Source organism: Ursus americanus, chromosome 2, assembly GCF_024610735.1.
Source record: "Ursus americanus isolate L20-20 chromosome 2, mUrsAme1.1.p, whole genome shotgun sequence".
NCBI lineage: Eukaryota > Metazoa > Chordata > Mammalia > Carnivora > Ursidae > Ursus > Ursus americanus.
The window spans coordinates 99,467,918-99,490,839 of NC_142128.1; the positions used below are offsets into that span (position 1 = coordinate 99,467,918).

The window sequence follows — 22,922 nt, forward strand, 5'->3', positions numbered from 1 at the left end:
AATATTCTGTTCTATATAAATTTTTTGGTCTACTTATCTCTTCCCAGTGGTGACGAATTTGAAGAGAGGTAGCTGGTCTGACTCACCATCTTCTGTTCCAAAGCCCCCAAGAACTTTCAGCACATGATGTCTCCCCAAACCCCTGCACCAAGAGATGTGACCAGATGGTAACACGGTTTCTGGCAGCCTAAGGTCAACATCCCTGGGACAACCCAGCCCCCCTTGAGTTCCAGCCTGGAAAAGCTCAGGGCTATGAAAAGAATTTACTGTTCGTTCTAGCCAACACCTGACGATGGCCGCTGACCCATCTTTCTAAGGCATTCACTATAAAGGGCTTACAATCATAAATCCCTTTTCTGTCCCTCCGAGGTGTATATGGATCTCCTGTGACTCAGGGATGTCTTTCTCAGGGTCCTGACAGCCATCAGGAAGGACAGGGCCTCTGCCTCCCATCGCTGTGGGAGGACGGATCCTTGACTCTGATCACTGCCAGCAAGCAGACACAGCTGCCTAATCATTTACACTGGTCTACGCTTTGTCGTTTTTCACTTCTGTGACTGCTTCAGTCCCTTCCCACCCCCTCATGTTTCCCTAAAATTCCCAGTCACGTCTGCATAAATCAGAACAGAGCTCCCCTCTTCCCTTGCCGTCAGCAGTTACTGAATACTGTTTCCAACACTTTACCTGGTGTCCAGCCTTGTCTCTGACACCCCAGCACGGGCTGGTTGCCTCTATCAGGGAAGTCAGGGAAGAGCCTGCAGGGCCAGTTTGGGATAGGGGAGTGTGGGGGCTGAGCAGCATGCATGCATGCATTCATTCATTTATGCCTTTATTAATCAGGCCCCGGGCGCTGCAGTGAGCGATGGCTCCCATGTAGCCGCGTGGCTCATGGAAACCAGACGAGGGAGGACATCAGACTCCCAGGCACGAACCGCTCCCTCCGCAGCACTTTCTGCAGACACCTCCGAGTGTGGAGGGTTAATGGAAATTGGGCAGGCTGACAGATTTAATCACAAGGGTGTTTTATGGCATCAGAAAATTTGATACAGTCTTTACATTTCGCTGGAGGGTTGTAAAATCTCATTGCTAATGGTTTTGTGAAGTAGATACCAAGTGAGAAGAGATCGTTTGCACCTGCTTTCTGGATTTGCAGTTTCACAAGATTTTTTTTTTTTTTTTGGTTGGTTCAGTGTGTGCTGTTTAATGTTATGTCAGAAACAGAGTTCAGAGAATCCCACTTTAACCTTGCAGAATGAGTTGCAGGTGTTTTTCCTTATTTCTTTGCCCAAATATCAAGTTACGGGGATCTCGGCCTTGTAATTATATGCCAATACCACACAAAGTGCTGATTATCTGCTTTTGATTCACCGATTATATGGTCTCTCCCCCTTCCTCACCTAAAGGTTACATTTACATAAAAGATACTCAAGGATGACACTTGGTCCTGGAAGAGGCTTGTGTCCTTACCACCAACGTTACAGGCTGTCGTGAAGACAATCAATCTGGGAGACATCTCAGCAATCCAGGTGCAAGCTTTTGACACTGTCAGGAAATCATCTTCATTACGGAGCTGTAAAATTCTAATGTCTCAATTACTGCACGTTACAAGCCTCCCTCCCACGCTTTGTCTTACCACCCCATCTTCTGAAACCCCCTCCCATTAAGGGTAAGAGATGGCAGTTCCCAGACTGAACTGTGTGTCAGCAGCACCTGGGGTTTAAACACACACACACAACCTCACTCTTTACAAAGAGACAAATCTGTCAATGAAAAGTCGAGGCCCAGGCATTTGTATTTTTAACGCTTCCTGGGTGCTTTTGATACAAACCAGAATTGGAAAACAATGGCCCATATAACAGAAATGTGAGTGATACAGCCACACCAAAGGAGGGGTTCAGTAACCATGCACAAATCATATCCTGGAATCCAAGGGCTCCTGAAATGCTGGGTAGCCTTTTTCTGCCAAACACTGCTCCCCGCCCCCGTCACAGGGCATGTTGGAGTATAAATATCTCTCCTCACCACCCCCAACACACCCACCATCACCAACCACGCCCCAGGAGGTGAGAGCAGGATGTGAAAGACAGACACCACGCCCTCAGAAAAAAGGCCAGCCAACATTTTAGCAAGACTTTATGTTTGCTTTACATTTTTCTTAGTTTGGTTTTCCCTAAAATCAACTCTAAGACAAGGACTAGATGCGAGGGAGGAAGCAGGGAATGTGAGTCAGGGAAGGGAGAAAAGTCAATAAGCGACACACCGTTGCATGGGCTCCCACTGTGGGTGACCAGGGCTCAGTCCTGTGGAGGCCTCCGAGGAGCAGTGTGGGTGCAACTCAGCAGTGTCCCATCTGAGGACCAGAAAGTTGGAGGTCTTACCCACTGGCAACAGTCCCAGGCTGAGGGCTGCCCCTGGGGGCAATTAAGTCCCAGTTCTTGGGGGTGGCCTCTCCTGAACCAGGCAACCTTGTGCCTGGGGAGCGTCTGCAGAGAAGCACAGGTGTGGGTCCTTGAGTCTGGAAGGGTCCATGTGCACAGAATCTGCCCACCATCATTACAGGTGAACTCAGAGCAGGCTGAGGGCCTCCAACATCCATGACAATATTTGAAGCCTGCGTTTTGAGACATTTCCAATGGGATGTTACCTGGGTCTAGTCTCAAAGGCCCTGATACAAAGGAGTGACCCTGCCCGTACAGACTGACCTGGGATGTGGTCAGTGGGAAACAGAAGACAGGAGAGGACCAGGACAGACGTTTGTGTTCCCATGGCCATGAAAGGCTTCATTTAGTCGGGGAAACAGCCACTGGGAGACGTTCCTAGCATTGAACAACCTGCTTTCAGATGCCGCCTTTCCTCGGTGCTGTGTGACGGGGGCTCCTTTTCTAGGCTCTGCTGCCCTCTGGCTTCCTGGAGAGATGGGCATTGCCAAAGAGGGAAGGTGGGGGCCGGGGAAATGCCGGAGCATTCCGCCCCTCCCCCTGCTTTGGGGACCCTTCCAGCAGGGACTGCACTGCTCCGTGACTCCACCTCCCATTGGACTGCCTATCCCATTTCATTCTAAATGAATCTCACTGGAATAAAACCAGGGGGTGGGCAGGGTGGTGTTCATTTCTGGAGGTCTAGGAGGGAATTCGTTTTCTTGGCTTCCCCAGTTTCTAGGGCTGGCCTCATTCCTTGGCCCCCTTCTGCCTTCAAGGCCAGCAAGAGCTGGTGGAGGCTTTCTCATGTGGCATCTTTGTGACCTACTTTTCTCACTCCCTTTTCCACTTTTAAGGACTCTCTGGTCCACCTAGATAGTCCAGGGTAATCTGCACATTTTAAGGTCATCTGCTACCTTAACTGCCCTTTACTATGCAATGTAACATATTCATAGATTCTGGGAATGAAGACGTGGATATCGTGGGGGAGGCCACTGTTTAGCCAGCTATACCATCTTTCTAAAACATCAACAACTCTGTTTCTTCTGCAAAACGATGCCTTTGGGTCCTAGATGCGTGTACAGGTTGGCGACGTGCAGCAGGTAGGGGAAGGGCATCCATCAAGTAGGGTCACAGTGAGTCATTTCTTTTCCTTTATCCTAAAAGGAAGATGGGTTCTTCTATTGATTTGTCACATACTCAGTCCACATAAACACTTACTAGGTGTAAAACACACTCCCACGAAGGAGATAAAGGTGACTCTGACGTGGCTTTCACACTCAAGCACCTTTCCACCTACCAGGAGCTTAGACGTGCACAAAACGTATGGGAACCAATGAAGGGAGCGAGCAGAGCTGAGGGTCATTCTGCCCCGTGGAGTCACAGAATTGCCACATCAGCCTCACGCTTCCAAATTCAAGCCCTAGTGATCACCTTCTCACCTTGGGGATGTCTTTTAAGTATCACCCTGGGGTGGATGAGGGAGGCTCAGGCCACCAGGAGATATGGCTGTAGGACACTGAATGCGTCACTCCATCTGAATCTCAAGTTAAATATGGGATTTATTCTTTAATTGTCTGGGGCAAATGGGATGAGGTCATGTAGCAAGTGTTACTGCCAGGTTCCAGGGGTGCAGACGTCTCCACATGCTTTCATTTCTCTCCTGCTGCCCAGTGACCGACCTTGTTCCATCCCATGCTGCTTTGGGGTTTAATCACAGGTGTCTTAGTCTTAACCTTAGAAACTTGCATCTTTAGAATAATTATTTATACAATCACAGCCGATGTGTATTGGAAGAATTACTGTTCCAGGAGATCCTTGCCATGGTGGAGGGCACGTCCAGAGGGAGAAGAGAGCAGGCTTGGGGGGCTGAGCTCAAGAATTAGATGAGACTGAAGGGAAGCCATTGGGTATCAGATAGGACATTTTGTCATTAGTCAGGGGAACCAATTCAAGCTTTTAGGAAGCATGCGAGACTCGGGGGGAAAGTGGGAAGGGAGTGTTGCAGAAACATGACGAACCTCTGCTTCTCTCCCTCTCTTTCTCCATCTGTTCTCTTCTCCTTTGCCTGCAGGCTGGCTTTTCTGTCCATTCAGCCTGCGTCGCAGCACATGGCCCCACACCGGGACTGTCTCTCAGTCCCAATCTACCTGGGGAGGAGGAGGGTCTGATTGGCCAGTTTCAGTCAAGTGTTGACCCCATATTCAGCCAACTGTGGGTTCGGAGGGCAAGACCATGTAGTATGAATGAGGCCATTCTCAGAGAAGAATAATCTCCAAGAGCTTCAGAATGACAACACAATGTCCAGTTTGAGTCCAGGAAAGGCATCTCTCTGGAATTGGCCGAACTCAAGTTCAGGTACATGGTCCTCTAGACGGTCAAGTCCACCTAAGACTTCTGACACCAACTCAAGTTCACAGGTTTCCCAGAATGACCCTCAGGTTCAAGAATTCACTAGAGAGCCTCACAGAACTCACTGAGAATTGCTATCTCATGGACACATTTATTACAGGGAAAGGACTCACATTAGAATCATCCAGAGGAAGAGACATAGGGCAGAGTCTAGGAAGCTTACAAATGTGAAGATTCCATCGTGCTCAGGTGTTCCTCTGTCGGCATTGATGTGTGGCTGGACTGATGGAGGGTTGTCAGTCCTGGAAGCTCTCCCAAGCTTTGGTGTCCAGAGATTTTACTAAGGCTTCATTACCTAGGCATGATTGATTGACCAGTTGCCCATGTGTTTGAATTCAATTTCTAGCTCCCCTTTCTGGAGGTCAGGCTGGTATCAGCAGTCTGAGACCCCTGTGCTCTTATCACATGGTTGGTCTTTCTGACCTGGCTAGCCACACCCCTGCCCCTGCTAAGTCTGCAAGGGGTGACCCTCCCCCCCCACCCCAAGTCATCTTAGCAGCATAAACTAGGTGCAAGGGTCCTGCCATGAATGAGAAAGACATCCCAATCAGGAAATTCCAAGTGGATCAAAGTCACCTCCTGGGAGCCAAGATAAAGGCCAGTCCTCTCTTGGGATAAGACCAAATTCCTTACTACACAGAAGCAAATATAGTAGCTATTCTGTTTAAATGGTCTTAATAAGCAAAACACAAGAAAGTGGGCTCCAATTTTGTTTTATTTATTTATTTTTTGAGAGAGAGAGAGAATGAGAGTGCTCAAGGGGAGTGGAGGGGCAGAGGGAGAGAGAGAATCTCAAGCAGACTCCCCGCTGGGCGTGGAGCCGGACTGGGGACTCGATTTCAGAACGCTGAGAACATGACCCGGGCCGAAACCAAGAATCAGACACTTAACCGACTGAGCCACCCAGGCGCCCCCAGTGGGCTCTAATTTTAAAGAAAGCTTCATGTTTTCTGCTCTGTGATGACACAGAAGGCAGGGTCAGAGGCCTGGGTGGTGGACTCCATCCCTGACTGATGCATGGTCCACGGTGGAGTTGACCGTAGCCACGAGTCCATGGTGGCCGGAAAGGGTGGTCGCACCTGCAGTGCTGAAGGGTATATGGGGCAACACATGGTTCCAATGACCAGGACATGTTCCAAGTCCTTTGGATTCAGTGAAGTCAGGCTTCCGGATTCTCCCACCTTCCTTTTTTGTATCTCCTGCCTGGTGTCCAGGGCCCTCTCAGCTGCTTTCCCAAGGTGGTGGCCCCAAAACCCCAGGATTACAGCTCTTTCTTTGCCACAGCCTGCTCCATGGACACACCCGTGCCCACAGTCCAAATCACTCAGCTGCCGGTAAGGGTTGTAGTCAGCTACACTAATGCATAATTCACTCAAATCAGGTGCATCCTCTGCAAATTCTGTTCTGTTTCCAGGGAAAGAGAGTCAAAGTAAGAATTCAGAGTGAGTTACAGTCGGGGACTAGGTGGTGAAAGTTGCCGAAAGCAGGAAAGCTAATCTGTTATTTTAAACAACTTGATGCAAACGTGGTCAGCAACCCTGGTTTGAAGAGCAGGAAATTAAACAGCATAAATGAGTCAGGTGGAGAGGAAATGAGCTCTAATTGGAAATAGACTATTATTGCAGGGTTTTCCACAAACTCAGGTGCATAGACTCCCTCCTACCTCTTCCTAGCAGGGTGGCAAACTGATTATTTTAGCTAAGACAGATGGCACAGATCAGAGAACAGAAGCCATGTAAATCAGCAATTCTCTAAGGCGAGGTCAGAGTAACGAGTCTGGGACAAGGGACTTTCAAACTCCACCCCTTTCTCCTGGATTCGAATACACGTCCTGTGCCACTAGGGAAGGCTCATGCTCCCAGTGGGACTAAACTGCGTGCGAATTTTGCAGAAGCAGAGCTAAAACGCCCTGATCTAGATGGATCCAAGCATCACGCAAACCTTAGCCACGTCATCAGTGCAAATAATGCAGGAGTTGCAACACTGGAGAAGCAGCTCGGCCATAGTGGGTACGATGAAATGCAAGCTTGGGGGGCTCTCTGGGTGGAGATCACCAGGAGGCTCTCCCCAGACTTAATCTCCAAGTCTGTAAGATTCATGGTGGTACGTGTCAACGTGGGAACTGCCCATCCACTCAATTCAGAATAGAATCTGTCTGGTGACTTGAGAGGACCTCTCTACACAGGTGAATACTGAATCAAACCCTGGGGACTTTCTGGACTTGGGTGAATTCTCTGGGAGTGGCCTCAGTTACCGACATCAGCAGCACGTTTCCAGGTGAGAGTCTGAGAAAACTCTGTATTTGGATAATATTGTTTTTTAAATATGATTCAAACCTGTTATTTCCACAGTGGGCATAGAGAAGCCATGAGGTAGATACTGATTTTTTTTTTTAAAGATTGTATTTATTTATTTGACAGAGCGCACAAGTAGACAGAGCCTGCGGCAGGCAGAGGAAGAGGGAGAGGTAGACTCCCCGCTGAGCAGGTACCCCCCCCCCCGCCCCCGCCCGAGATGATGACCTGAGCCGAAGGCACAAGCTTCACCGACTGAGCCCCCAGGCGAGTATCACCCCTACATACTGATTTTTACAACTTGATTTACATTTGGAAACTTAAGGTTCTTGATTTCAGTTGATGTATTTGTGAATCTAAATTATTGCAAATTCCTACTGACTATGCTAGTTATTTTATATGCTTAGAATGTATTGCTTTGGATGTTATGTTAATTGCCATTTCGAATCCGTTTCTTGTGTGTGTGTGTGTGTGTGTGTGTGTGTGTGAAAACAAACCATTACAAATCACCACTCTGCATCACAGTTTAGTAGTAAATTACAGTATATTGAACTAAGTGTTTCGGTTGTAATGTAGAATGGAGAAAATTATCAAAATTTACTATCCATCCTGAAAAGCTTAATGTTCATCGTCTTTCGTAAACATGGAAATTAAGACAATTAACAATAAGAAATGAACTTTGTTTCTGTTTACAAGCACAGTCAATTCTATTCATCTCTACTTTTCTGGTCTTTATGGAACCCATTGTTCCTTCTGTGACAGTTGGACAGATTTAGAGATTATTCTCCTAACTTTCATTTTAAATTAAACACGCTCAGTAATTATTTATAGAGTGCTTACAATTGCAGGGTACTGCGGGAACAGACCCGATTTCTGTCCTTAAATATTTAGGCTCACATTGAGGCGTAAAAGTTCCGGTTCAGGGGTCATTTTCTAGGTATTTCCACGTAAGTTCTTATTTACATCATCCAATAAGCTTTTAAGGTAGAGAAACTACTTCGGTAAACATAAGGTACGATATAAGGTGGTGACAACACTGCGACCAGCAGCTGAGGCCTGGTTACGTTACACAGAAGACAAGTGAAAGGATTCTCAGTGCATTTCTAGCGCTCTTGCCATGTTCAAGACAGAGTCACGTGCCTGCGTGTAAAGAAAGTGCTAGAAGGGTTTGGAGGAAGTCCTATAATAATAATTTGAAAAATCTCCCTGATGAAGGATATATGAATCTCAGTTTCTTCTTAGAATCTCTGCTGGGTACGTTTGGCCCCATTATTCTAGTTATGTCCCTGGGCAGATCTCAATTTTGTAGGTTTGCCTCTGTAACCGAACCAATGTGAGTTCGCTCCTTGGTGAGTCAGAAACCGCACCAGGCGACCTGTCGCACAAAGGAAGCTTTCTTTGCAGCAAATAAGATCACCCATGGCTTCCAAAGTGGTGACTCCCTGAGAGAGGGTGAATGCATTCCTTTTGTTTAGGGTTAGGATGAATATTTGGGTAGCGGAGCCTTGTCATCACGTGTAGACGTGGGTTTAAGGCTGCGCTTGTGCTTTAAGGAAATGTGCCAATGTATACATTGCATGTTGTGTCATCACTCTATGCTGGCTAATTGAACATAATAATAAAAAATTAAAAAAGAAATAAGCTGGAAAGAAGAGCTTAAGGAAAAATGTGGGACAAGAGTCGGTGAGGACAAGCAGGTGGGCAGTCAAGGTCAGTGATGAGGGAGCGGAAGGCAAGCTGAAGACAAAGCAGAAGCTGACACCCTGCAACCCCCTCCCCCCATGGGATGTATGTGACATTCCTCAGTCACTCCTGGCTGCCCTAAAAGACAAAGAAACAGTTAACCCATAGAGACCACAATCCTGCAAGACTTGAGTCTCCTTCAGTTTACAAATGTCTTAGCAGTTTACAGGAACAAAGTTATCAGTAACCTAGCTTCCAGAAGGGAATGTATGTAGACACAGTTAAATTTCCTTACTACCTACAGCCCATTGACAAGTCCTGGAAATAAGCACGGTGACTTCCTCTAGGAACTCAGCAGCCTTGATGTTAATACTTTGCTAAGGGCAAAAGGCAGTCCTAGCCTGACCCCCTCCCCTCCACCAAGATCCCATAAGTCTACTTTGACGTAAGCCCCACCCCGCCAAGATACATGTTGGCAATCATCCCCCAAGCACATGGCCCACCGATATACATCTGAAGGGTCTCATGACTCAGGTTTTATTAGATGGTAAAGAATGACCTTTTCCCAACAACAGCTAGCCCCCTCAAGGTCCTGAAAACCTTGCTTCCAGAATTCCTTAGAGACTTACGCTATCCCTAACCCCCTCCCAACTTGAGGGTATATAATGGGCCAGTCCTCACAACCCTGGTGCAGCAGTTTTTTCTGCCCACGGGTCCTGTCCCCATGCTTTCATAAACCACCATTTTGCAACAAAGACATCTCAAGAATTCTTTCTTGGTCGTCGGCTCCGGACTCCACCCCACTGAACCTCACTTACATTCCTCAAACCTCATCAGTCAGGTCTCGGGGTGTAGCTGGTGACACCCTCACTTCTTTGGCCTGCTCCCATTATTCTCACCTCTCTCTCCTCTGCATTCTTGGAGAGCTGTTTTTAGACTGTCACTCAGTTTTCTGCGGGACTCACGTGCCCTTCCTGCCTCTAACGCACACGGCTCACTCTGTATGGCGCATTGTTACAGTTACAGAAGCGCTGCATTGGCTCGACTCCTTGAGAAAATCATGCCAAAGTTCTCTATAAGCTTTTCTTCTCTATCTTACACAAAATAATTTTGAGAGCGTGGCCTTCTTGTGAGTTTTTAGATTCAAAGAACTTTAAAAATAAAGGCTCCATTCTCGTGTGAGCTACCTGATCTCACATAATTTCTTTGTCTGAAGATAATGTACTAGTACTCACTTCGAGGGGTTGGTATGGGAGGGAAAGGAGTTGACACATGAGGTACTTGAAATCTGGTCCAGTCAGGGGACAGAAGCCACACAGCCGCTAAGCTGGGGAAGTTTAATGTCAAAATGTATTAACCATGATAAAAGAGTAAGTATAAGGTAGAGGGAAGTTCCGTGTGGTCCTCCAGGCTGAGGGAGGCAGGAAGGCCAGACCTGGAAAGGGCTCAGCCTTGCCTGGAGGAGAGGTGGGTCAGGCCACAAGGAGCAAGAAGTTCACCTGTTTGACCAGACCAGAGCTGCTGGGTGAGCAGAGCCAGCAGGTCGCCCTCTGGAATGTAGGCAGGAGACGAGCAGGTGGGGCATGGGCCTGCAGTGGGAACGCCGGCATCTGCAGAAACGGGGGCCCCTCAGGACCCCTAGGCTGCGGGGCCCCATGGCGTCCATGTTGAAAGGGCTTTGGAAGGATATTACCAGGCCAAGGCTGCAAGCTCGCAGGGTGTGTGGCTGGCACAGGCTTTCTGGAATGAACTCACACCTCTACCACCAACCCCAGTTTCTGCGGGAAAGGGCAGGAGAGCCTCCTCCTCGGGCAGTGTTTCTCCAGCACTCTCTACCGAGAAAGCTGGATGGTGTGTTCACTTTAAAGGAGAGATAGTCAAAGAATTCCATTGTTTATTGCAGAACTTATCCTGAGAAGGTGATTCAGAGCTGAGAGAGGATATATGAATTATCGGTACAGAACTTTAAAACCTGTGCCCGGCTCTGGCTCTGTCCTACTAGTGTAGTGTTCCTTTCTTTAATAATCTTTGAATAAGAAAACATCTATTAGCCTGGTGTGGGCCAACAGTTACAGTGAGTGTCTTCAGCTCTTCTCGGTTTTAATTTGGGAGTTAGCAGCTTCTTTCTCTCGCACAAAGAATCAGTGTTAAGGGTGATGCTGTAAACAGCCCTTAGCCCCATTTTTGTCTTTACAGGCGTTTTCCTAATGGAGTCTTCTCTACCCTGTTAGATATTCGCCCTGATTATTAGAGACAGACGCATTATGTAGAGGGTTTTTATGCAAAGTCAAAGACACCACTCTTTACTGTCGCCTGCCCCCAGGCCCACAGCTCATCCAGGGTGTAACGAACGCATTACGAATCGCGGTGCGTTCTGCTGCGGGTTCTGTGGTGTTCCGGGAGTGGCAGGTAACAGCATGACGTTCTGTAGTTTAACAAAATGTACAAAGCTTTGGTTCCTTGACCATTAAATGAAGATCATGCCTCATCTCATAGTATTGTGTTAAAGAGGGATGAGAAATGCATGCCAACTTCCATATGGCAAGCCCCTATTAAATGGTAGTTATAGTAACAACAATGAATTATATACATTATAATTAAACGTAATATACAAAATAGTAGTAGTAGTACTTTGAGAAGTGATACAAAGAAGCCAAACTGTAGACTCACAATTGAATAAGCTAGTATGCCACAGTATTCCTTGTCCCAGCCTCCCAGTAAAATATTCGAAATGGTACACAAAACAACAAAATTAAGTGCAGTTCTGGAGACCAGTCTCCTGAGATGTTGCCAGAATTCAAATTGAGTCAGTCAGACCACTTGACGTGAAACCTGTCCGTGAACTTTCTTCCAAGTTTGGATTTAAGCAATTAAGATTAAAAAAAAAACAAAAAAAACCAAGATTAGTCATCACTCACATTTTTTTTTGAAATTCAAATTAGGATTAACCAAGAATAGATAAGAGAAAGGCCGACTTATCCGGACCTGCCAGGTTTTTAGCAATGAGGGTATTTAGAGGGCCTAAAATAACTGAATTTGTGTTCATCATACTTTTTTTAACGTGGCGGATGAGCCAGAAGTAAGCGTGTGGAGGAGCCGAAGCAGGACTTGTAACTGTGAACCTCGTGATTTGAAGATTATTTTCTTTGGGGAAATCATTTTAATGTTGATTAATTTTCATTTAGGAGAGTAAAATGGAAATTTTTTGTGGAATGCAGGGATCATTACATATAACCATGTAAAAGCACTCTCATTTGAAAAATGGAAAGGAAAAACCAGATGACCTTTAAGACTTCTTTCTGCCCCGAAAACCACAGATTTAGTGCTGGGGCAAATGGCTCCAGTTACGACAATGGTGTCTCAATTCAGGACCTTTCTACCGGAGCCTGTTTAAGTATTCACACTGGACGGGTTACAGAATCATTGACAAGCACTCGATTCAAAAGACCCACAACAATAATGTGGAAAAGAGTTCACATCTATAAAACATAATCAAAATGGGCACACATACAAATAGAATCCTTAACTGCTGGGGATTTAACCAAAAAGGTGAGTTTCGAGGTGTGTTTTCAGACTGTGGGGGAGTGCGAATTAACAAAGAAGACTAGGAAGAGCTTTTCAAAAATAGATGCATTTCAGTCTCGAAAATGTAGCTAAAAAGTAGAAGAACAGTATGACTCACATGGGCGCTGATATTTTTGCAAGGGAAAAAAATGCGAACGTATGTAGCCATCTTATGTCATTGGTGTAATAGTTGTTGAGAACCTACTATGTGTTAGCCACGGGGCTGAGGATGGTGTTGAATAAAGCAGAGAACAGACCCCTGTGGAGTAGAGACTAGTGGGGGTGACAGACACGAAACCAGTAATTATACTGATAAATACATAATTATAAATGTGATGGACACCGTAAAGAAAAATGACAGGGTGTCATGAGAGGGTTTGCTAAGGGACGTAATTTAGATTGGGGCACCAGGGAAGCCTTCTTTAAGAAAGTGACATCTCAGTTGGTCCCTGGAGGGTGTTAAAGAGGTGAGGACTGCGGGAAGGACAGTTCAGGCAGAGGCGTCAAGGTCACTGCGAGTGGCTGAGAGAGGGCAGTAGGATGAGAGGATGTCAGAGAGCTGGGCTGGGCTCTGGCCATATTGGGCGAGCGGCACCAGTAGGATTATGGGTCTCCCTGGGGGTGGGGGGTGGGGGAGCTGACCTATCTGCATTTCACAAAGAGCATTCTGGGATTGTGGGAGAATGCACAGGAGGAGAGCAAAGTGGACGCAGACCAAGTCCTAAGGACGTCTCCGTAGACAGAGATGACGGCACCTTGGTCCAGTGGTCTTCCCGCTTTTGGTCTCAAATTATTGCAAAAATGACACGTCCCCTCATACATTTTTAAGATAACATTTATATTTTTCATTATGCTTAACAATTACAAAGGACATAGCTTCTAGTGTATTATAGGTATTGACAGTTTAAAATGAAAGTGTTGCATCTCTATTGTAAATGGGTTAAATGGGAATCTAAAAACTGTAGTGGTTTGATACCCACTATTATCCACTTGAAAATTCTGGGAACTAGCTCTTCTTTACCAGAGGGAACTTTGTGTCCCTCCTTTCTCTCTTCTTATTGCATTCCAAATTCCCCGCAAGATTCTGTCCTAATTTGCATGTTGTTATGCTTGAGAATCTCTTCCTGATTCACCGTTTACATGTCTCTGCAACAAAAATATGCATATAAATTACCAAAAGGCTGTAAGTTCAATATGGATTGGGGAATTACAATTATAACGAGTACACAATCGATCAAAACAACACAAATCCTACAGAGACTTTTATAAACAATTATTAGACAAAATAAAATTGTTTTGGAAATCAACTTTTAATGAGTTGAATGGGATAGTTTTTTTCCAAGTACCTTACGTGTCCCTGGGTAAATATGATTTATATCAGTTATTGATGGAATGAGACAGAGTTCAGCAACAATTCTGATCTTATTTTTCATTCTTACAGATGAAAGAGGTGACACCCATGTTTGTAGAAACACAACAGGTAAGAATGAAAGGAGTTTTGTCATAGTAATTCTTTGAACCCCTGAGTTACATGCAAAAATCCAATAGTAATTCATCATAAAAATTATTTTGTATAATCTATCAACTAACAATTCTATGAGGTGTTTAATTTTTTTGAAAGCAAAGAGTTGGAAAAGATTGGTTTATAACCCTGGAGGCCTCAACATTTGCAGGGTTGGAAGTAAAGGAAGCCCCAAACCATATATTTAATTGTAAAAATATGCAGTTGCTTCTTTTGATTTGCAGCAGCTAGGTTCTAAAAAGCTGCCCCAAACATTGATTTAGCAAATACAGAACCTTTGCTCCAAGGGAAATACAGGTTTAGGTTCCCAAGAGAATTTAGTCACAACACTTTTGCCAACTGATCAATCCATAACCTTGTTTTATGTGTGTTTCTGCTGGAAGGTATTTAATATATATTGTGATTCATTAACATTGAACTCAGAGCCAAGAGCACTATAACAAAGCCTGGAGCTAAGCGAATCTAACACACTTATTTTCTCTGTAAGACACATCACAGCCTTCTTGCAGTTGGGAGCACTAAGCAAACACTACGTTTGGGGGCCATTTTAAACAGCAAAACCACCAGCAAAAAGCATAAAAATGTGAAAAACATGGCACTGAATAGATCAGGAAGGATCCCTTGTTTACAGCCCAAGAGCTGAAACGAGAAGGCAGGGAGTCGCCTGGTCCAGCTCAGCCAGGAACCTGCCATTCAAAACTGTCACCACTCTGTGCACGCCCCCCCCCCCAACCACAAAGCACCAGCAGTATTGATTTGGGGGCTCCGCATACATTTTAGTGAGTAGGCAAATTCACAGATCTGGAGCCTGGGAATAATGAGGATGGGCTGTCAATCAAGTTTATACATTGATTAATAAAATAGTTGCTGTGGATCATCGTGGATCTATCTCTGTGTCTATATAGGCTTTCATAATGATGCAGAAGGCTAGATTTAAATTTAAAAGTGTCAGACCCCTTGGAGTTCTACGTGGGGGTGTAGCCAGAAGAGTCCACTCAGCTTGGCGGGTCTGGGAGAGAAGGGCGGATGCTTGGTGCCCGACTCCCGGCTCCCTGGGCTGTGCAGTAGCTGAGGGAGGTCTCAAGGTCATTTTCATTACCTACTCATAGAATCATTCATTTTCTCAATTTTAGACCAGTATTACCTCCAGTATTACCCGGATTTTTATCAAATAACTTAATTATGCTATTATTATTATTATTATATAAATGTATATATATATATATATTTTACTAACAGGTACCTCATTGAACCCAATGTTTTCAGAAAGGGTTAGGAAAATAGAAGTATTTGAACACATTTTAATACACCTTTGCCAATACAATTTTAAAGACTCTTATTATTTTCATGTCTTTCAATAATATTTTTTTGTCAAAACCCTGAATCTGTGGATTTAGCGCACTGAATTTATGGAAAATTTCTGCTGTATTATTAGCACTGCCAAATCAATTAGCCAAACTAGACTGACTTTTGATCATAAAATCTGGCTTCAGTTTTCAACTCAAACTAATTAATAAACATTTCAAAAGCTATTACAGAAAGCACCGGGAAAGAAATTTTGAATGTATTTTTAGAAATGGGTTAATGAAACTAATCAAGATTAAATAATGTAGATATAATTTACTCATGTTAATAAGCTACACAAATAAGAATAAACCTACATACTATTTCTCACTACTTATATTGTAATAATGCAATGTAATACGTAGTTAAAATATACATTATTTATGAAGAAAGGGATGTGATTAAAAGCATACTTTTTTGTTATTGAAAACTGGTTTTCGGCTTTTGTTGTAAAGCATCATAGAGACTGCTTTGGAAATAGCTTTATAAATGTCATATACATCATGGTAAAAATATCTCTGTGTAGTTAGTGAGAGAAAGGTATATGAGGCTAAAAATCTATTTGGTTCAGCATCTACGAAGTGGTTTTTTTGAGAGTAGAAAATATTAGACATATTATGAAATAAGATTAAATGTAATTGGAATATCTAGTTCATGTTATAATTAGATAAAATGTTTTAACTTACTGTGTCACAGAATAAATTTAAAAGAAATCACATATCATTTTAGTCCTCAGATTTTATCCAGTGTGTTTTGAAGATGGTGGTCTAGAAAATATTCTAGTTACGTTTAAAAGAATTAGTGTCACTAGCCAGTACCGCTTCACTGTGTGAAGGTGCTCTTATTTCTAGCTAATGTGTTCTGGGAAATGACTATTATGAACAACTGAAAATATTGCTTACATTTTAACCCATGAAATAAAAACCCTATTTAGTAAGCAATATTTATTACTGATTCTGTCTTGCATTTGTTTGACTCTCCATTAAGAGCAAAGAATTATTTGACTCCACTAAGATTATCTATAAACCTTTTTCGGGGTATGGAAGAGGAGTCCATTAATAGGAAATCCTCATGAATCCACTGTCCACATTATACAATAATCTGACATCAGGACAGCCTAATGGCTGCAACGTTTAGCACCCCTCTTCACTCTTAACAGAAAAAAAGAAAAATGGGAAGCCCTACAACGTGTTTATAGATGCTTTAATTAATCATTAAGAGAGGTGTCTCACCCTAATTTTTTGGTTTGTTTTTTTCAGTGGTTTTTTGGTGTCCCTGCAAGTTTTTACTGGAGTGGGATTCCGGATAGGAGTGAGCTTGTCTTTCTCTTGTAAAGTGGGTGATAGGAGATTTTGACGGAGGGGTTAGAACAGGCCAATCTTCATGATGTTAACAAAGGGTGTGTGTGTGTAAAGAGAGAGAGAGAGATGTGGCTCTATAAATTGATTCCTTTAAAACCATCATTATCCTCACAGCCCTGAAAGTCTGCTTCCTCCAGACACACCGTACCCGAATTTGAAGACCATTGCTTTGTCTACAGCTGAAGCAGTAGAGCTGGACCAAAGCGACGGACTAAACAGAGTTCGTGGGTAAAACCCACGGGGCTTGGTAATAAATTTAACTGGGGTAGGGACCAGGAGATGGGAGGTGTCAAAGAAGACCCCACATAAGATGTGCTGTTTGTTGAGACAGGGAAGACTGGAGAATATGGCCTCATAGTCTGCCTTTTTTTTTTTTTTATCCTATTTTGTTTTACATAGTTTGCTGACTGGCATTTTATTGAGTTGACTCTCGACTTCTTGGCTAATTTTATCAAATATAAATGATTATTGGCACATATTTCCAAAACGATTTTCCCTTTTAACTGGTATCTTTCCTCACCTTCAACATCAAACCCTCTTAACAGCTTCTCAAAGACTCACAAAGTCATACTCAAATTTTTTTGTGACACGCTGAATGATGATATATCCAAGCTTATTAAAAGTGGGAAGTTTATTCTTTTAAAAAATTAAACAGTTTTAGATACAGTAGACCCCAACAAATCTCAATTCTTTCTCTTTTGTGGCCTCTACGAGGAAATATAAAGGAGACCAATGTGTCTCGTGTGCGTGGTATAGAGTAAGTGCTCAGTAAATAGCCGAGCGAGTGAAATACAGGACATTCACTTGCTGAACTTTTTATACGACATATAAAACAGGCTGTATTTTTACACACACGTTTCTTAGAATTTCTCTTAGATCCATTCTCTTACATTTCCATATATCATCTTTTACTAATAACGGAGGCTTTTGAACGACAAGCTCCTGCCCCAGGCTGTTAAAAGCTTAAACGTGAGTCGCTCCTTTCAAAGGTCCTAGAGCCGCTGGTTCTGCAGTCACTGGTTTCTCCCGCCTTCCGGGGCCGCATGCAGGCCGGTGTGCAGGGGGAGAGAGGGCACACCGGAGTCTGTAACTTGCGCACTGTATCTACCCGAACTGCCCTTGGCGCACATTTCTGCGCCCCGCCGACGGCATGGCCAGTACCGCCTGGGTGGAGCCTCCGCGAAACCACCAGCCAGGTCCTCCCCCGTGGGCTCCACCCCCTGCTGCGGCCCCCAGCATGCACTGCGCGGGCCTCGTGACCCCCAGCTCCCAGCGTGCCTTGTGCGGGCCTCGAGACGCCATCTGCAAGCGCAGCGCGGCGCACGCTCGTGGCTGGAGCCTGGCCGGCGGTTACGGCGAGGAGGGGTAGGGGCGCCGTTCCGTGGTGCTGTCCTCGCCCGGATCCGAGGTGTGCGAGCCGGACCTTCGCCTCTTGGCCTTAATAGGGGTCGAAGCGGCCGTTGGGCCACAGTGCTGCGGGTGAGGATGGGTGGCTGGGACCCCTGTCAACACCCGTCCTTTTGAGTGCGTCTGCCCAGCAGGCCAGCGGGGTAGAACCAGGGTTGGGGGGAGGGGGCAGGGCCACGGGCGTGCACAGGGCGGGAGGGGCAAGGCCACGGCCCGGTGCCACGTGGGTGGGCGGGGTCAGATGCCCGGGGACAGGGCCCGGGAGCGGGGCGGGAATCAGGACAGGGCGGGCGTGTGGGACAGCCCTGGAGGGGCAGGACCCGGGGTGTGGTGGTCTGGCCTGGGGTTGGCCTAGGGGTGCCTAGTGGAAATGGGGGAGGGTGGCAGCTTGCGGGGCAGTGCCGCCAAGTCCCGTGTTCAGCCTTCGTGCTTCAGGTTTTCCGGCGCTGGACTTGAGTCAGACCCATCCCTGCCCTCAAGGGGCTCACCTTCTCCCTGCACTAGTTTATTTGCCCTTCATCAGGCCAGGTGATCTCTCTTCTATTCCTAGGTTAATGAGTTTGGGGTTTTGTTTTGCAGTCATAATTGAGTAATGAACTCTGGACAGCTGTGCTGTACTGATTGTGTAGTCTGCATACACATCTACATGTACGCACACAAATACAAATGAGTGTATGTCACTTAATGTAGGGATTTAAATAACCCTTCTAATTGAATTACATTAATAACGTTCATAGATACTGTATTTGCGTTCATGAGATAGACTCCACTAAGATATCTATAAACCTATGTATATCACACACATATACATCGATACTTTGGATTTGATTTGCTAATATTTTATTTAGGATATTTGCATTTATGTTAAGGAGTGTTACTGTCTATAATTTTTTTGGTGCATGTACTTGTTCTTGTCTGTTTTGGGAGCCGTTGCTGTTTTACTTTTCAAGAAGTGGGTTCAGTAGTTTTCCTTTATTTCTGAAAGAGTTTGCATAGTATAAGGATTTTCTGTTCTGTTTATATTTGATAAAGCTCACTTGTAAAACTCCTTAGGTCTGGTGTCTTTTACTTTTTTGGTGCAAAGGGGGGCCTTTTGAGTACCGTTTTTTTTTCCTCAGCTTTTAGTTTTATTGACCTTGATTATTCTTTTTCTGTTACAGTAAGTTCTCCTACTTTTAGCTTGTTTGTTCACTTTCTGGCTTCTGTATTGAACACATCAATCTTTAAAATAGTAAATGCATTCAGTACTCTAATTTCTTTTTTTTTTTTTTTAAGATTTTATTTATTTATTTGACAGAGAGAGACAGCCAGTGAGAGAGGGAACAAAGCAGGGGGAGTGGGAGAGGAAGAAGCAGGCTCATAGCAGAGGAGCCTGATGTGGGGCTGGATCCCAGAACGCTGGGATCACACCCTGAGGCGAAGGCAGATGCTTAACAACTGTGCTACCCAGGCGCCCTCAGTAGTCTAATTTCTAAGCTGTAAGAACGACTGTAGCTGCATCCACCAAGTTTGAATATGTGATTTTTAAAAATTTTTTATTTACTTATTTTAGACAGAGATAGCGGACAGAGATAGCAAGAGAGGGGAATAGAGGGAGAAGCAGGCTCCTTGCTGAGCAGGGATCATGACCTAAACAGCTGAGCCACCCAGGCATCCCTGAATGTGTGATATTTTAATTGTTCAGTGGTTCTAGAGAGTAATTTCCAGTTTTATTTTCTTTTTAATACATGGTTGATTTAGGAGTCCTATTTCAAGTTTACAAATATGGTACATTTTTAAAAGTGTATTTTTGTTGACTTACAGTTTGCACTCTTGGAAAATGGGGTCTGCATAATAATTGATTCTTTGAAATTCGTGAAGTCTTTTGTTACTTAGGATGTGGTCAATTTTCATAAATATCTTGCGTGATTTGAGAAGTAAATTCTTTATTATGTCAATTCTTTATTAGTTCTTTATTAGGTCAAGCCTTTTCATGAGGGTCAAATAATCTATTTACTTGTTACGTTTTTGTTCACTTGATCCGTATATCGAGATAGGTGTGTTAAAATATTTCACTATAACTGTTTTTGTGAAATGTCAGATTTTCTATAATTGTATCTGGTTTTGCTTTATGTATTTTGAGGCAGTTAGGTATATAAAAATTATAAGTTGTAGCTTCTTGATGGATTGTCCCTTCTAGTATTATGTTGAGACCTAATTTCTCCTTATTAATGCTTTTCCCTTAAACTCTATTTTGTCTGGTAGAATATTGTTAACCAGTTTTCTTTTGGTTTGCATTGGCATGCTGTAGTGTTTTCTGTTCATTTATTTTTTTTATTGTGGTAAATATGCAGAACATAAAATTCATCATTTTAATCATATTTAATCATGTACCACTGTACATACAGTCCAGCAGCATTCATACTGTTATGTAACCGTCACCAGCATCCATCTCCAGAATTTATCATCACCCCAAACTGAAATTCCATACCCATTAAACAGTAACTCCACATTACCCCTTTCTCCAGGTCCTGGTCATTTCTGTTCTACCTTTTGTCTCACTGAATATAGCTGTTGTAGGCACCTCATATAAATAGAAGCATACAATATTGGTTCTTTGTGTTTGGTCTGTTTCACTTAGTGTGATGTCTTCAGGGTTTATCCATGTTGTAGCATGTATCAGAAAATCTTTTTTTTTCTTTTTTCTTTCTTTCTTTTTTTTTTTTTTTTTGGTGAGAACATTTACTTACTCTTCCTTTAGCAAATTTTAATTTTACAGTACAGTGTTATTGACTGTAGTCACTATGTTATACATTAGATCTGCAGACCTTATTCATTTATAGCTGAAAGTTTGTACCCGTTTACTAATTTTTCCCTATTTCCCCAACCCTGTAGCCCTTGACAACTACTTTTCTACTTTGTTTCTTAGAGTTCAATTTTTTTTTTTTTCAAATTCCGCATATAAATGGTACCATGCAGTATTTGTCTTTCTCTGTCTGGCTTATTTCACCTAGCAAAGTGCCCTCAAGTTACATCCATGTCCTCACAAACAGGATTTACTTCTTTTTAATGGCTGAGTAATTGAACATTGTGTATATACAGCACATCATCTTTATCCATTCACCCACTGACACTTCGGTTGTTTTCGTATCTTGGTTGTTGAGAATAATGCTGCAGTGAACATGGAAGTGGAAATACCTCTTCAGGATTCTGTTTTCCTTTCCTTTGGGTATATTTCCAGAAGTGGGATTGCTGGATCATATGGTAGCTCTCTTTTCATTTTATGAGGAATCTCCATACTGTTTTCATAGTGGTTGTACCAGTGTACATTCCCGCCAACCGTGCAGGAGGGTTTGCATTTCTCCACGTTCTCGCCAACACTTGTTATTTCTTGTCTTTTTTATAATGGCCATTCTAACAGGTGTGAGGTATTATCTCATGTTGGTTTTGATTTTCATTTTTTCTGATCCTGAGTTTGTTGAACACCTTGTCATGTATCTGCTGGCTGGCCATTTGTTTGTGTTTGGAAAATCAGCCTGTTTAAGTTGGATTGTTTGTTTTTTTGCTACTGAGCTGTGTGAGTTCTTTATATATTTTGGATGTTAACCTCTTACCAGATAGATGACTTGCAGATGTTTTCTTCCATTCCATAAGTTGTTTTTTCATTGTGTTGGTGGTTTCCTTTGCTGTGAAAGAGCATTTTTATTTGATGTAGTACCACTTGTTTATTTTTGCTTTTATTACCTTTGCTTTTGGTGTCATATCTGAGAAAAATCATTGCTAAGACCAGTGTCAAGAAGTTTATCCCCTATGTTCTCTTGTAGTAGTTTTATGGTTTCAGGTCTTAAATTTAAGTCTTGAATTCATCTTGAGTTAATTTTTGTGAATTAATGTGATTCTGTACCCAGTTCCAATGTGTGTGTGTGTGGGGGGGTTCCCTCATACCACCAAGCAATCCAGTCGTCAGACACCTGGTGGTGTCCTACAATGCAGCTCACCTCTGACGCTGTTCATCTGGAGATCACATCAGATCTCAGAGGCTAAGGGCTCAGTCCTGTAACGTCGTACCCATCCTTCCTCCCGTCCCCATTTCAGATTCCAGTCTCCAGCCCAGGTTATCACCTGTGCCTCTGCCTGACCAACTGTAGATGGGAGGCTCTAACGATCCCTCTCCTTGGGTTCTATCACTTTGCTAGAGTGGCTCACAGAAATATTTTACTTACTGCCAGTTTATTTTAAAAGGGTATAATTCAGAAACAGACAAGAGGCATAGGGCAGGGTATGGGGAGAAGGCACAGAGCTTCTTTCCCTTCAAGTGACCCACACTGTCTTGAATCTCCATGTGTTCACCAGCTCAGAAGCTCTCTGAAACTCATCCTTTTTTTTTTTTTAAATTTTGTTTTGTTTTTCAGAAAGTGAGAGCACACGCACACACATGTGTGTGGGGTGGATGGGAGGGGCAGAGGAAGAGGGAGAGAGAGAATCCCAAGCAGGCTCCTTGCCCAGTGCAGAGCCTACCAAGGGGCGCAATCCCACAACCCTGAGATCATGACCTGATCCAAAATCAAGAGTCAGACACTTAACCAACTGAACCACCCAGGTACCCCTCCTTTTGGGCTTTTATGGAGGCTTCATTACATAGACATGGTTGATTAAATCACCGGCAGTTAATTCTACCTGCAGCCCCTCTCCTGTCCCCAGAGGTCAAGGTGGTGGAGCTGAAAGTTCCAACCCTCTAGCAGTCATATGGTTGGTTCTCTTGGCAACTAGCCTCCATCTTTAGGTGAAGTCCAAAAGTCACCCCATTAATGTAACAAAAGACACCTTTATCACTCACTTAGGATATTCTAGGAGTTTTAGGAACATTGTGCCAGGAATGAGGACAAAGAACAAATATATATTTATTGAAGAGCACAATATCACAAAGGTGTAAAATACT

The 22,922-nt window shown here is 43.9% G+C and overlaps 1 protein-coding gene across 1 annotated transcript in view; it reads left to right on the top strand.

Annotated features, from left to right (window-relative positions):
- The window catches only part of CNIH3 (cornichon family AMPA receptor auxiliary protein 3), a 338,644-nt gene extending 331,260 nt beyond the window's left edge, over positions 1-7,384 (top strand). The window contains exon 8 of the transcript XR_015723191.1: positions 7,250-7,384. The gene's annotated coding sequence lies outside the window, so the exon portion shown is untranslated. The remainder of the gene's footprint in view (positions 1-7,249) is intronic.
- Positions 7,385-22,922: the final 15,538 nt, after the last annotated feature.